The 12177-nt window shown below is 43.2% G+C and overlaps 1 protein-coding gene across 1 annotated transcript in view; it reads left to right on the plus strand.

The window, feature by feature from the left end:
• Positions 1-12177, plus strand: part of LOC142775075 (uncharacterized) — a 600362-nt gene that overhangs the window by 343179 nt on the left and 245006 nt on the right. The gene's annotated exons all lie outside the window — the stretch shown is intronic.

Genomic DNA, 12177 nt, shown 5'->3' on the forward strand with positions numbered 1-12177 from the left:
CACCGGAACTGCTCCTCCACCTCTTAGCCAATAAGCACAGATTATTCCAATTGCGGGAGCGGAAGCGGCCGCGTCAGCAGCACGGGTAAGTGAGCTCTGCACATATCTACCTATAACTTTAGCAATTTTGATCCTAGGAGGGTCAGAGTAGTGTCTATTTGTTCGCGAAGATACAAGGAGTTCAACCGCTACAAATACTGCTATTACAAATGAAAGCTTTAAATTTTAGGAGTGGAAAACAGTGTGAATCTGTGAAAACAACAACAGTCGGACCACGTCCCGTCCCCGGTGCCGCGCAGTTTCCCACCGGAAAAAAAAATCGCGTGTTCATGGAACTACATTAAGAGGCCTGAGGTGCGGCCTCACCGGTAACCACCACCGGGAACGCACTCCCTCACCAGAGAAGGATTGGCCACCCTGGTGCAGTATCTGGCCACTACCTCCCACATGGATACGCCAAATAACTCACGGCCCTCAGTCTTTAGCAGCTGCGAAGCAACTGACTACGGCGGCGGTCAGATCTGCAACGCAGCAGAGGGTGCTAAGAATCTCTGGACTACAGGCCGCCATTGGAACCTGAACTTGGCAACGTTTAACGCTAGAATCCTATCTAGTGAGGGAAGTCTCGCTGTACTATTCGAAGAGCTAGAGGGTGTTAAATGGGATATAATAGGGCTCAGTGAGGTTAGGAGGACGGATGAGACCTATACGGTGCTACAGAATGGGCATGTCCTTTGCTATCGGGGCTTGGCAGACAGAAGAGAACTGGGAGTGGGGTTCCTAATTCACAGAAACATAGCTGGCAACATAGAGGGATATTATAGCATTAATGAAAGGGTGGTAGGTATTGTAATTAAACTGAATAAAAGATACAAGGGGAAGGTAGTACAGGCTTACACGCCTACATCCAGCCATGATGACGCTTCAGTTGAAACCTTCTATGAAGACGTGGAATCGGCAATGAGTAAGGTAAAAACACAGTATACTATAGTGATGGGCGACTTTAATGCAAAGGTAGGGAAGAAGCAGGCTGGATACCAGGCAGTAGGAGATTATGGCATCGGCACTATAAACGTCAGAGGAGAGCTACTAGTAGAATTCGCAGAACGCAATAATTTACGGTTTTTGAATACCTTCTACCGAAAACGAGAAAACCGCAAGTGGACATGGAGGAGCCCTAATGGCGAAAATAAGAACGAAATAGACTTTATAATGACCGCACACCCAGGAATCCTGCAGGATGTGGAAGTGGTTGGCAAGGTACGATGCAGTGACCATAGAATGGTACGGTCTCGAATTCGCCTAGACTTGAAGAAGGAACGACAGAACTTGATACGCAAGAAGCCAATCAATCAGCTAGCACTGAGAGGGAAAGTACAGGAATTCAGAGTGTCGCTGCAGAACAGGTACTCGGCTCTTAGTGAGGAAACCAACCTTAGCGTAGATACAATGAGTGATAATCTGACGAGTATCATTACGGAGTGTGCAGTGGAAGTTGGAGGCAGGGTAGTTAGACAGGACACTGGCAAGCTTTCCCAGGAAACGAAGGACCTAATTAAGAAGCGTCAAACCATGAAAGTGTCAAGTACAACAGATGAAATAGATTTGGCAGAGCTTTCGAAGTTAATTAATAGACGTAAAGTATGCGATGCAAGAAGGTATAACATGGAGAGAATTGAACACGCTCTGAAAAACGGAGGAAGCTTCAAAGCAGTGAAGAGGAAAATTGAGAAAGGCAAAAGTAGGATGTATGCACTAAGGGACAAAGAAGGCAAAATAACTACCAATATGGATAGGATAGTTAAAATAGCGGAGGAGTTTTACAGAGATCTGTACAGTAGCCGAGACAACCACGACCTTAATACTATAAGAACTAGCAGTAACCCAGACAACACCCCACCAGTAATGATAGAAGAAGTCAGAAAAGCTTTGGAGAGCATGCAAAGAGGCAAAGCTGCTGGTGAGGATCAGGTAACATCAGATCTGCTGAAAGATGGAAGACAGATTGTGTTAGAAAAACTAGCTACTCTGTTTACGAGGTGTCTCCTGACGGGAAGTGTACCAGAGTCTTGGAAGAACGCTAACATCATCTTAATACATAAAAAAGGAGATGACAAGGACTTGAAGAATTACAGGCCGATAAGCTTGCTCTCTGTAGTGTACAAGCTATTTACAAAGGTAATTGCTAACAGAATAAAGAAAACATTAGAATTCAATCAACCAAAGGAACAAGCAGGATTTCGAACAGGCTACTCAACAATCGACCACATTCATACTATCAATCAGGTAATAGAGAAATGCTCAGAGTATAACCAACCACTATACATAGCCTTTATTGATTACGAGAAGCCGCTTGGTTCAGTAGAAATATCAGCCGTATTGCCGACACTGCAGAATCAGGGCGTAGATGAAGTATATATAAACATTCTGGAAGAAATCTACAGGGGATCAACTGCTACCATAGTGCTTCATAAAGAAAGCACCAGAATACCAATCAAGAAGGGTGTAAGGCAGGGGGACACAATCTCCCCAATGCTATTTACCGCGTGTTTACAGGAGGTTTTCAGAAGCCTAGAATGGGAACAGTTAGGGATAAGAGTTAATGAAGAATACCTTAGTAACCTACGCTTCGCCGATGACATTGCATTGCTGAGTAACTTAGGGGACGAATTGCAACTCATGATTACGGAGTTACACAGGGAGAGCAGAAAGGTGGGTCTTAAAATTAATCTGCAGAAAACGAAAATAATGTACAACAACCTCGGAAAGGAACAGCGCTTCGAGATAGGTAATAGTGCACTTGAAGTTGTAAAAGACTATGTCTACTTAGGGCAGGTAATTACCGCAGAGCCTAACCACGAGATCGAAGTAACTAGAAGAATAAGAATGGGGTGGAGCACATTCGGCAAGCGCTCTCAAATTATGACAGGTAGATTGCCATTATTCCTTAAGAGGAAGGTATATAACAGCTGTATCTTGCCGGTACTTAGCTACGGAGCAAAAACCTGGAGACTCACAAAGAGGGTTCAGCTTAAATCGAGGACGACGCAGCGAGCAATGGAAAGAAAAATGGTAGGTGTAATCTTGAGAAACAAGAAGAGAGCGGAGTGGATTAGGGGACAAACGAGGGTTAAGGATATCATAGTTGAAATAAAGAGGAAATGGACATGGGCCGGGCATGTAGCGCGTAGACAGGATAACCGCTGGTCATTAAGAGTAATTAACTGGATTTCCAGAGAATGAAAGCGGGTTAGGGGGAGACAGAAGGTTAGGTGGGCAGATGAAATTAAGAAGTTTGCGGGTATAAATTGGAAGCAGCAAGCACAGGACCGGGTTAACTGGCGGAACATGGGAGAGGCCTTTGTCCTGCAGTAGACGTAGCCAGGCTGATGATGATGATGATGATATATTATTTGCATTTCAAAGCAAACTTGCTGCGCACGACTAAGAAGGAAGACAGTTTAGCTAGTTAGTACTGGCTTACTTACACATATCAAAATAACGATGAAGAAGGAGAAGAAACAAACAGGGCAGCGCTCAATATACGCTCATCCTGTTTGTTTCTTTGCCTCATCTGTCATCTGTTTGTGCGCTGTATCGTTTGCTCAAGATTACTGCACACGATAGCAAAGAGGGAGGCGTAAATGCATGATTTATCGTTGGCGTCTGCTATCAAGTGCGCGAGTTGCAATGAATGGTGAGATTCAGTCAGTATATATAATAACGCCAAGCCATTGGAGCTGGTGTTTTCTTCATTGTTTGGTTTGCTGATTACATCATTGCGCTTGAGCTAGGGTTTCTGAAGTGATGTGCGCAAGGCCGAGGGACACATGCACGACAGCCTGCCGGAGTATCTTCACATCATTTAACTTGAAAGGGATCTTCTGTACAGTCTCCCGTGCTTAGTGAGAAAAAAAAACTCCTACAACGGAAATTAGACGCTGCTGCGAATAGCTCAGCCATACCTTACTGTCATGAGCGGCAAGGAGAGTTCATGGGATGAGCGTGGTGCTATCCTTTTCTCAAACACTTTCTCTTCATACAAAGGTCCATACTGACGCTCTTCGGAGCCCCACCGTGGGGGTCTAGTGGCTACACAGTAAAAAGTTTTGCACCCAAAGGGTGTAAATGAGCTTGTCCCATGGACGACACCCTAAGGGTGTTAATTCAGCACCTTACAAAAACGGTCCTTTGACATGCACCCTAAGAACAGGGTGTACATGTAAAAAAACTATAGGGTGTTACAGAAACCCCCTAAAGAGGATGCCTTCAACGTCCGTCACTTTTTTAACACCCATTGAGGATGGTGCCGGAAGGGTGCACAAAGGTGTTGAGTGCCCATGGCCGGGGTGCCAGTATTCATTTAGAGTGCACTAATAGATGTCAGTATGCACTGATAACACAGTTCTTGAAGGAACTGGTCCTGATTGGCGATGGTGTGCCAACTGTCAAACTCTATATCGAATCGAATGAGTGTGCACAGATATATATAATGCCTGAAATTGTGCGTGAAATCCTGCCCATAATATATGTTTCGCAGTATATATATATGCCTATAGCACCCTACAGAAAACTAAGCCTTGTTGCCTTTGCTAATTTTATTCATTCAATACGCTAGTGTAACCCATGCAGCAGCCCGTGCCATTCCTGTACACTTTTTACTGCCACACATTTTATTCACCAGACGTGTAACGTGCATACATACACAGTAAAAATTTTTACACCCAGAAGGGTGTAAATGAGCTTGTCCCATGGACGACACCCTAAGGGTGTTAATTCAGCACCTTCCAAAAAGGGTGCTTTATTATGCACCCTTAGAATAGGGTGTACATGTAAAAAAACTGTAGGGTGTTAAAAAAACACCCTTAAGGAAGGGTGCATTCGATGTCCATCACTTTTTTAGCACCCTCTGAGGAGGGTGCGAGAAGGGTGCACAAGGGTGTTGAGTGCCCATGGCAGGGGCGGCGAATACTGCCACCAATAGATATCAGCATGCACTGATTAAACACTACTTGAAGAAAGTGGTCCTGATTATCGATGGTGCACCACCTGTCGAGCTCCATTCATTGCGTGTGGGCAAAAATATAAACGCGTACAATCGTGTATGAACTTGTGCTGGATCTATATATACTTCACAGTATATGCATAATGCGCGTTACAGAAAATGAAGCCTTGCTGCCCTTGCATATTGCGTTTATTTAATAGGCAAATAAAACAAACTTTTCTTCTGCCACACAACTTTTTCACCAGATATACGTTCATGTATACGTACACTACACATGCAACACCTCAAATGTTTATCATATTTTTTCAGTTTCACTTTATTGACAATTCTTTGCAACATACAATTACACTGGTTTCAGTTTAGTATACTGCTTCAAGTACATAGAGACTACAAATGAAATACACGCTAATATATCCCTATAATTCTTTCAAGTATCTACAATCCCAGTGGTTTCCAGTTTAATACTCCTTCGTGTACACAATCGGTTAATAGGAATGAAATACAGGCAAATATATACTTATGATTCTTTCAAATATATACAATCACCATGATTTCACTATATACGCCTTCATGTACACAATCGTTCCCAAGAAGTGATGCACACAAAAATATATATGGATAGTGTTTTCAAATGTATACACAGTGGTTTAAGCTTTGTATTCCTGCATGTATAACAATTGGTTATGAGAAATGATGTAGATGCAAACATATACGGGTTTTCGCACATATAACTTTAGCGAATACTTAAGAAACCAATACAATGATCAGAAACACAATATGCTAAAAACGAACACAAAACTGAGTCAGGACACACAAAAAACAAAAGAGGTAATGCATAATTATGGCTAATGACACAGCTGGGTCACTTTATGCCAAATGTCCCAGCCATTTTGGCAACCATCTCAAATGTATTCAAAAAACTCGTGCTGCATTGAAAATAGTGAACTTCTGGAATATTTAGGAGAGGAAAAATATTTGGTCACGTGGCTGCCTTCTGAACTTTCTGGCATGCCGTCTAGGTGTTGTATGTGAAAAATTTTATTTTAAAAGCACCGCTCCTTCTTTCCATACGAAACTCGGTCTACGTGTTATGTAACTAGAGCTTAATTTGGGAGAGTTGGTTCATCGTGGTTGTGTGCTAGTCACAGCGCGACAACTTTAGGAAGAGACAGAAAGGACAGGAAAGAGCACAGACTGTCAACTGAATTTAATGAATGTGCTACGAGCGCTTTTATACGGAGTACAAGAACCGTGTTCATGCGCGACAACACATGTGAGCACTACAAAATAATTTTAACTGTGAAAAGAATACTCCCTCTCGGAAAGGTTAAGTGAACGTGTAGTGATGCAGCGATTATTGGTTTACCTGATAAAAAATATTTCTACAAACGTTAAATTGGCATTAAGTAAACCTATTCTCGTGACGAATGGGGCAATATTGACTATTCCTGTTGCTGTTTAGTACACACACTTTTGAAAGCTTGCAAGGGGTGGAAAACAACACGCTAATATCATATCTGCTGGCTATTTTTCTAGTTGTGAGACACATGATGTGGTATAACATGCAAAGAATTTGGTCATTGTTTTTTGTTGGTCCTGTCTTCTTTAACTTTACCTTCTGCAGGAGGGTTTTGCAAACGGGTGTGAAGATTCTGTTGGGATACCCAGCATCTTTTAGTCTTTTAATCTGGTTTTTAAGCCTGACCTCACCCTTGTGCTAACATGACTTCTGAAGGGTGGCCTGAATACATGTATCAATTCCTCTTTCTATTAATTTTGAATGCCCACTATCAAAAGGCAGAACATTCTTAGCACTCCTGGGCTGATAGCACCAGCCAATACCCCAACAGCATCATCACACTTGTTTGCGAAACCCTCCTGCAGAAAGTAAAGTTAAAGGAAACAGGACCAAAAGAAAAAGAGAATGACCAATCACCTTTGCATGTCACATGGTACTACGTATATAAGGTGCCTCACAATTTCAGGAAAAGAGCCAGCAGATATGACATTGTTGTTTTCCACCCCTTGCAAGCTTTCAAAAGTGCATGTACTTACAGCAACAGGAATAGTCAATCTTGCACCATTCGTCACTAGAATAGGTTTACTGAATGCCAATCTAATGTGTATGAGATACCGCTAACACGTGGAAAAGTAAACATAGGACAAACTGGGCAATGCTTCAATGATCAAGCAAGACAGCATGCTTCAAATGTTAAGAAGGGCTATAGTAGTCTCATGGCCGGACACCGTAAAGAATGCAAGTTTAGTCCTAGGTTTCATAAAACATGGTTTTTGAAAAAAAGCAAGCAGAAAAATGAGAGATTTTAGAACTCTTTATCAGGAAGGCCAAGGATCAATGCATCAGTACACCTTCACTTATCTTTTCCGAAAAAGAGTATTCTTTTCTATGTTAAAATTATTTTGTCATGGTCACACATGTGTTGTTGCAGATGAGCCCTGGTCTTGTGCTCAGTATAAAAACGCTCGTAGCACCTTCAATAAAATTCAGTTGACAGTGCTCTTTCCTGTCCTTTTTGCGATAAGATTTTTATTACAGAAAAGAATTTCATTTTCTTACAGTTTAGGTATAATGATGAGTTTTCATTGTATCACAACATGGAGCAAATTGCATCTCAATACGGACAAAAATCACGATTTTGTGAAATTCGTGATATTTTCTCGTATATTTCAGCAACTTGAGAGGTATAAAGATATTTTTTCCTCAGAATATACCTTCTGTGGAGTAAGTATTCACTGCTCAGATATTCATACAAAGTGCAATATTGCAATACAAAATGCAAACATAACACATTTTGGCTTTATTCTTGGAAGCGAATGTGGCAAAAAAATTGCACTATTATTATTGAGCTTCAAATACCTTACAGAAGCACATTTACTTAACAGGTAGACCGAGTTTGCTTTAGAAAAAATAAGCGGTAGTTTTAAAACAAAATTTTCCACAAACAGCACACAGACGGCATTATGCCAGGAACTTATAAGCCAGCCACATTAACAAAACTTTTTTTCTCGCAGAAATATTCTAGCAGTTCGCTGTTTTCAACGCCGTAAGTCAGCACATTTTTTTTTCAAATACAATTCAGATGGTCGCCAAAGTGGCTGGGAAGTTTGGCATGGAATGGTCCAGCTATATTTAAGCAAAATAACTTACACAAATAACAATATTTGTTCATCAACCATGACCACACTAGAAAAAGTTGTTCAGGCATTGTGACACTAAAATTTTCAGTGCCGTACTGCCTGAACAACTTCTTTGATAAACTCCAAACTCACGCCGAGAAAAAGCCGCTCAATCACGGTGGTTGCGAAAGGCCTTGCGGCCGTAGACAATGTTGAAAATTAAAAAAAATCAACTCATCAGTGCTGTCACTCCTTCCTTCTTCATCATTACTGACACGGAAGATTTTTCGGTTATCCATGTGGAGGTTCAGGAAGTAGGCTTGCTCTAGGCTGGATCCAGGGTAGACTACGCAGGACGTCAGCGGCACCCTCTCATCCTGTAATAAGAGCAAATATGACTTCTCATAAAAAAATTTTCGTGCTGTTCTGGCAGCACCATATATAAAGAATGTGTAGTGTGTATCCTTCGAAATGGCGTGTAATTGACATTACACTGAACTCGAAGCATACAACCCATACATTCCAATAATTTCGTATGATAAAGATAAGAGTTTTCAAGCATACAGCGAATTCCCGAAATGAGGTGAAGTGTAAGACTACAGCTCAAAAATGGCACTTACGAAAGCCTGAACTCACTTAAGAATCAAATTCCTTCTAGGGTAGTGAGCCAGTGTGAAAAACAATTCTTAAAGTACAACGTTTAGAACTTGTAGCATTAATCAAAACGCACAAGAAACTTGCCTCTTCATGTACAAACAGTGAAGACATCTCTGCTTTCTCTTTTACATTAGAACAAATCATCTTGGGCGTGGCACTAGCGAAGAGGTCTACAAAAAAAAAGTAAAAGACTTACTTAAATCACGCCTCTAACAATCTGAGGAATTGTTACAAGTCACCAATCAGTGCAATTCAGACTGCCTCTATAGGGGCATCAAAAATGAACAATTTTCTCGTTCTTTCTACTCTCACAAGACGCTCCGTCAATGGAATCTAATCCAAATTTGACGCTGTGCTTCCTATTTGCCTGCTTTCTAGACGTAGGGCTGCGAACATGTGTTTTGTGCGCCTAATCTAGCACGGAAATTCGTCATCTATAATTCAATCATCTTATATGATTCATTGTAATTTGATAAAAGATGTGATAGCTCGTCCAGTTTTTAAAGAGTTGCGGGCCTGCAATAGGCACTGCCTTGCACGTATGAAAGTACTTCTTTTAAAAAAAAATTCAAAGCTTGCTTACAGAAAAAGCGTCTGGCATATTTCGACAACCAAGCCCATCCTCTGATGGCAATCAGGGGCACGCTATTAGCGATTATTGACTACGAGATTTACAAACGTAACCCGTGCCTAAATACTCAGTTAAACACAATCACGCAAGTAAGAGCGCTCGAACGACACCAACGCGCGCGGACGCCGACTACGTTGCAGAAGCCATGACTTATGCTAGAGCAACCGCACATAGCTCCAACAATCACGTATACTCTCTCGATTCTGTTATAACGCCGAACATTATCGCAGATGAAAGCGAAGCACGAAAACAGCAAACAGAAACGAGGAAAAACAACGCACGGCGATGGCCACAACAACGCGAAGTCTGCTAGATCTTTCCTTGTTGCTGGTGGCACTTGTCCTAAATAGCTTAAAAGACCGAGGCGCACGTGCTGGGAGCATCGCGGCATATCAGCACCTCCAACTATACCGTCTTTAAGCAAAAAAAAAGCCATTTCGTACAGTGCGCCTCTGTACATAATTTTTGCTTTTTCTTTCTTTTTTTGCGTTTACACCTACAGAAGCACATTGCACATTTGAGTATTAATAGAAATGTTATTACGATGTAGCCCAAAGCACATCTTAAAACAATATCAATCACTTTGTGCAGTGTAGAGATAATGTGCGATCAGCAACTAATCCCGCCCTTGTTAAGTGATCACATCACTCACTGTATGAGTGATGCAGGCACTTACACAACATCGCGCATAGCAGTGTGAACTCGTTAAGTCCCACGTTTAATCGGGCATCTGCAACAGGCCCGCGAACGCATGCTGTTGTAAATGGCTGGCAACCTACTTCGGCAGAGCTGCTGCAGGCGCCCAGCTAGCGCTGTATGATTACTACCTACGAAAATAGTACACTCACCGTTAACAGGCCCACGTTGTCCGTGTCCGCCACTCCATGAATATTCCTTAATCCGAGCGTCACTTCGAACACGGTGTCATGCGTGACCACCTTTGAATATGCGCCTGTTCGCTAGAACACACACAGCGACCAAGACCACCGACCAACGCAACGCATTTGAAAGACTGATGAGACAGAAAGGGCAACACTGAGAGAGAGAAGAAGGAGGCACTGGCGGCGGCGTGGCGGCGCCGCAGCTGTCGACGCAGGTGTTCGGTGACGCAACTCTTCGCTTATCTACGCCGCCGTTGACGCTGGCCGGGTTAAGCGGGGGGGGGGGGGGGGAGGAGCGGCAAACCCGCCAAGACGGCGCCGAAAGGCAAACGCTATGGCGCATACGGCGGACGGCCGTTCAACGCGGAATGACTCCTTGTAAACGGCCACTCTCCTTCCAGCCAGTCGCACAGCGACGCAGGTTATTTACCAGCCTCGGGTTCTTTGAGTATTTTGACGGAATGCGATTGCAGTGGGCGAAAAATAGTGAAGCAAAACTTGCGCAAAACAAAGTGCACCATGGAATGACCAGAAACAATAATTATTTCGTCCTCGGTGGCATTAGCGGGAGAGCATCGCTACACCTTATTCCAGAGAAATTTCTTTTTGCATTGTCTGTGTCCGGCGATTCCGCGTATGGTGCCGCAAACACTGAATGCTTAGTTGAAGCTGGAACAAATTATTCCACTGTAGCGGATGTTTAGAAGGCTTGTCATGCACCACGAAACGTGCCGAGGTCGTTATAACAAACTTTTTGCTGACCACATGATCAGCACATAATTCCATATGGTTGCCCAATGAGCTAGCTAAGCACCTGTAGCAAAGGCAGTGCACGTTCTTGTTAAACGTTGTTAATATAAACGATGGTTGTGCATAAGTGCAGTGACAGCTTTCCGTGTGAATTGGTCATAACCCACGTTTTCGAGCGTAGAAGCGCCTCAACGGAGCTAATCAGTTACCACAGCAAGTTCGTAAGCAATGATGAGGCACGAAAATGTGCAGCTGTTTTTTATGTACTGAATAGTTAGTGTACAGTGCCTTGACCACCGCCATTTCTTAAGCCACCTCCCATATAGACTCCCAGTCTGAACAGGTGTGGGACCTTAAACACTAAGAAGCAGTGCCCCCCCTGCCCCCCGCACACACACACGAAATTTGAGGGCGCACGGGCTGATGCACACGCATACTTATTCACAGGCGCACACACATACACGTATACGCACATACGGCAACACACACACGCGACCGTAAACGCACGCATGCATGGGCGTACACATGTGCACAGGCACGCTTAACACAAGCACGGACTCGCACATACACGCGCACGCACACATGCACGGGTGTACACACAATCGCGCTTACACGCGAACACATGCGCAGGCTCACGCACACACACCCATACTCGGGCGAACATTATGTTCCTGTGTATAATCCACAGCAAACATGTAGCTTATAACCAACGCTAAGGTGAGCTTTCGTAACGTGGATTGCAGTTAATTGCCATTATAGATGAAACGCGATTTGCTTCTGCTGGCATTCTGCTGTATTCGGAGAGCACCTTCACACATTCTAAGTCTAGGCCGTCATTTAACGCAAGGTCCACATATTCGTGCAGTAGCTACGCTGCTCGGCCACCAATTCGAAGGTCGCGGGTTCGATTCCAGCCGTGGCAGTCGAATTCAGATGGAGGCGAAAAGGTAGAAGCCTGTGCACTGCGCGATATCAGCGCCCATTAAAGAACACCAAATGGTCAAAATCTCTAGAGCTTTCCAATGACCCTCATAATCATATCGATGTTTTTGAGACGTAAAATACCAAATAATATAATTATGTGTTCTTCTTATGCTGCATATTCCATCTGATGA

Source organism: Rhipicephalus microplus, chromosome X (genome assembly GCF_043290135.1).
Source record: "Rhipicephalus microplus isolate Deutch F79 chromosome X, USDA_Rmic, whole genome shotgun sequence".
Classification (NCBI taxonomy): Eukaryota; Metazoa; Arthropoda; class Arachnida; order Ixodida; family Ixodidae; genus Rhipicephalus; species Rhipicephalus microplus.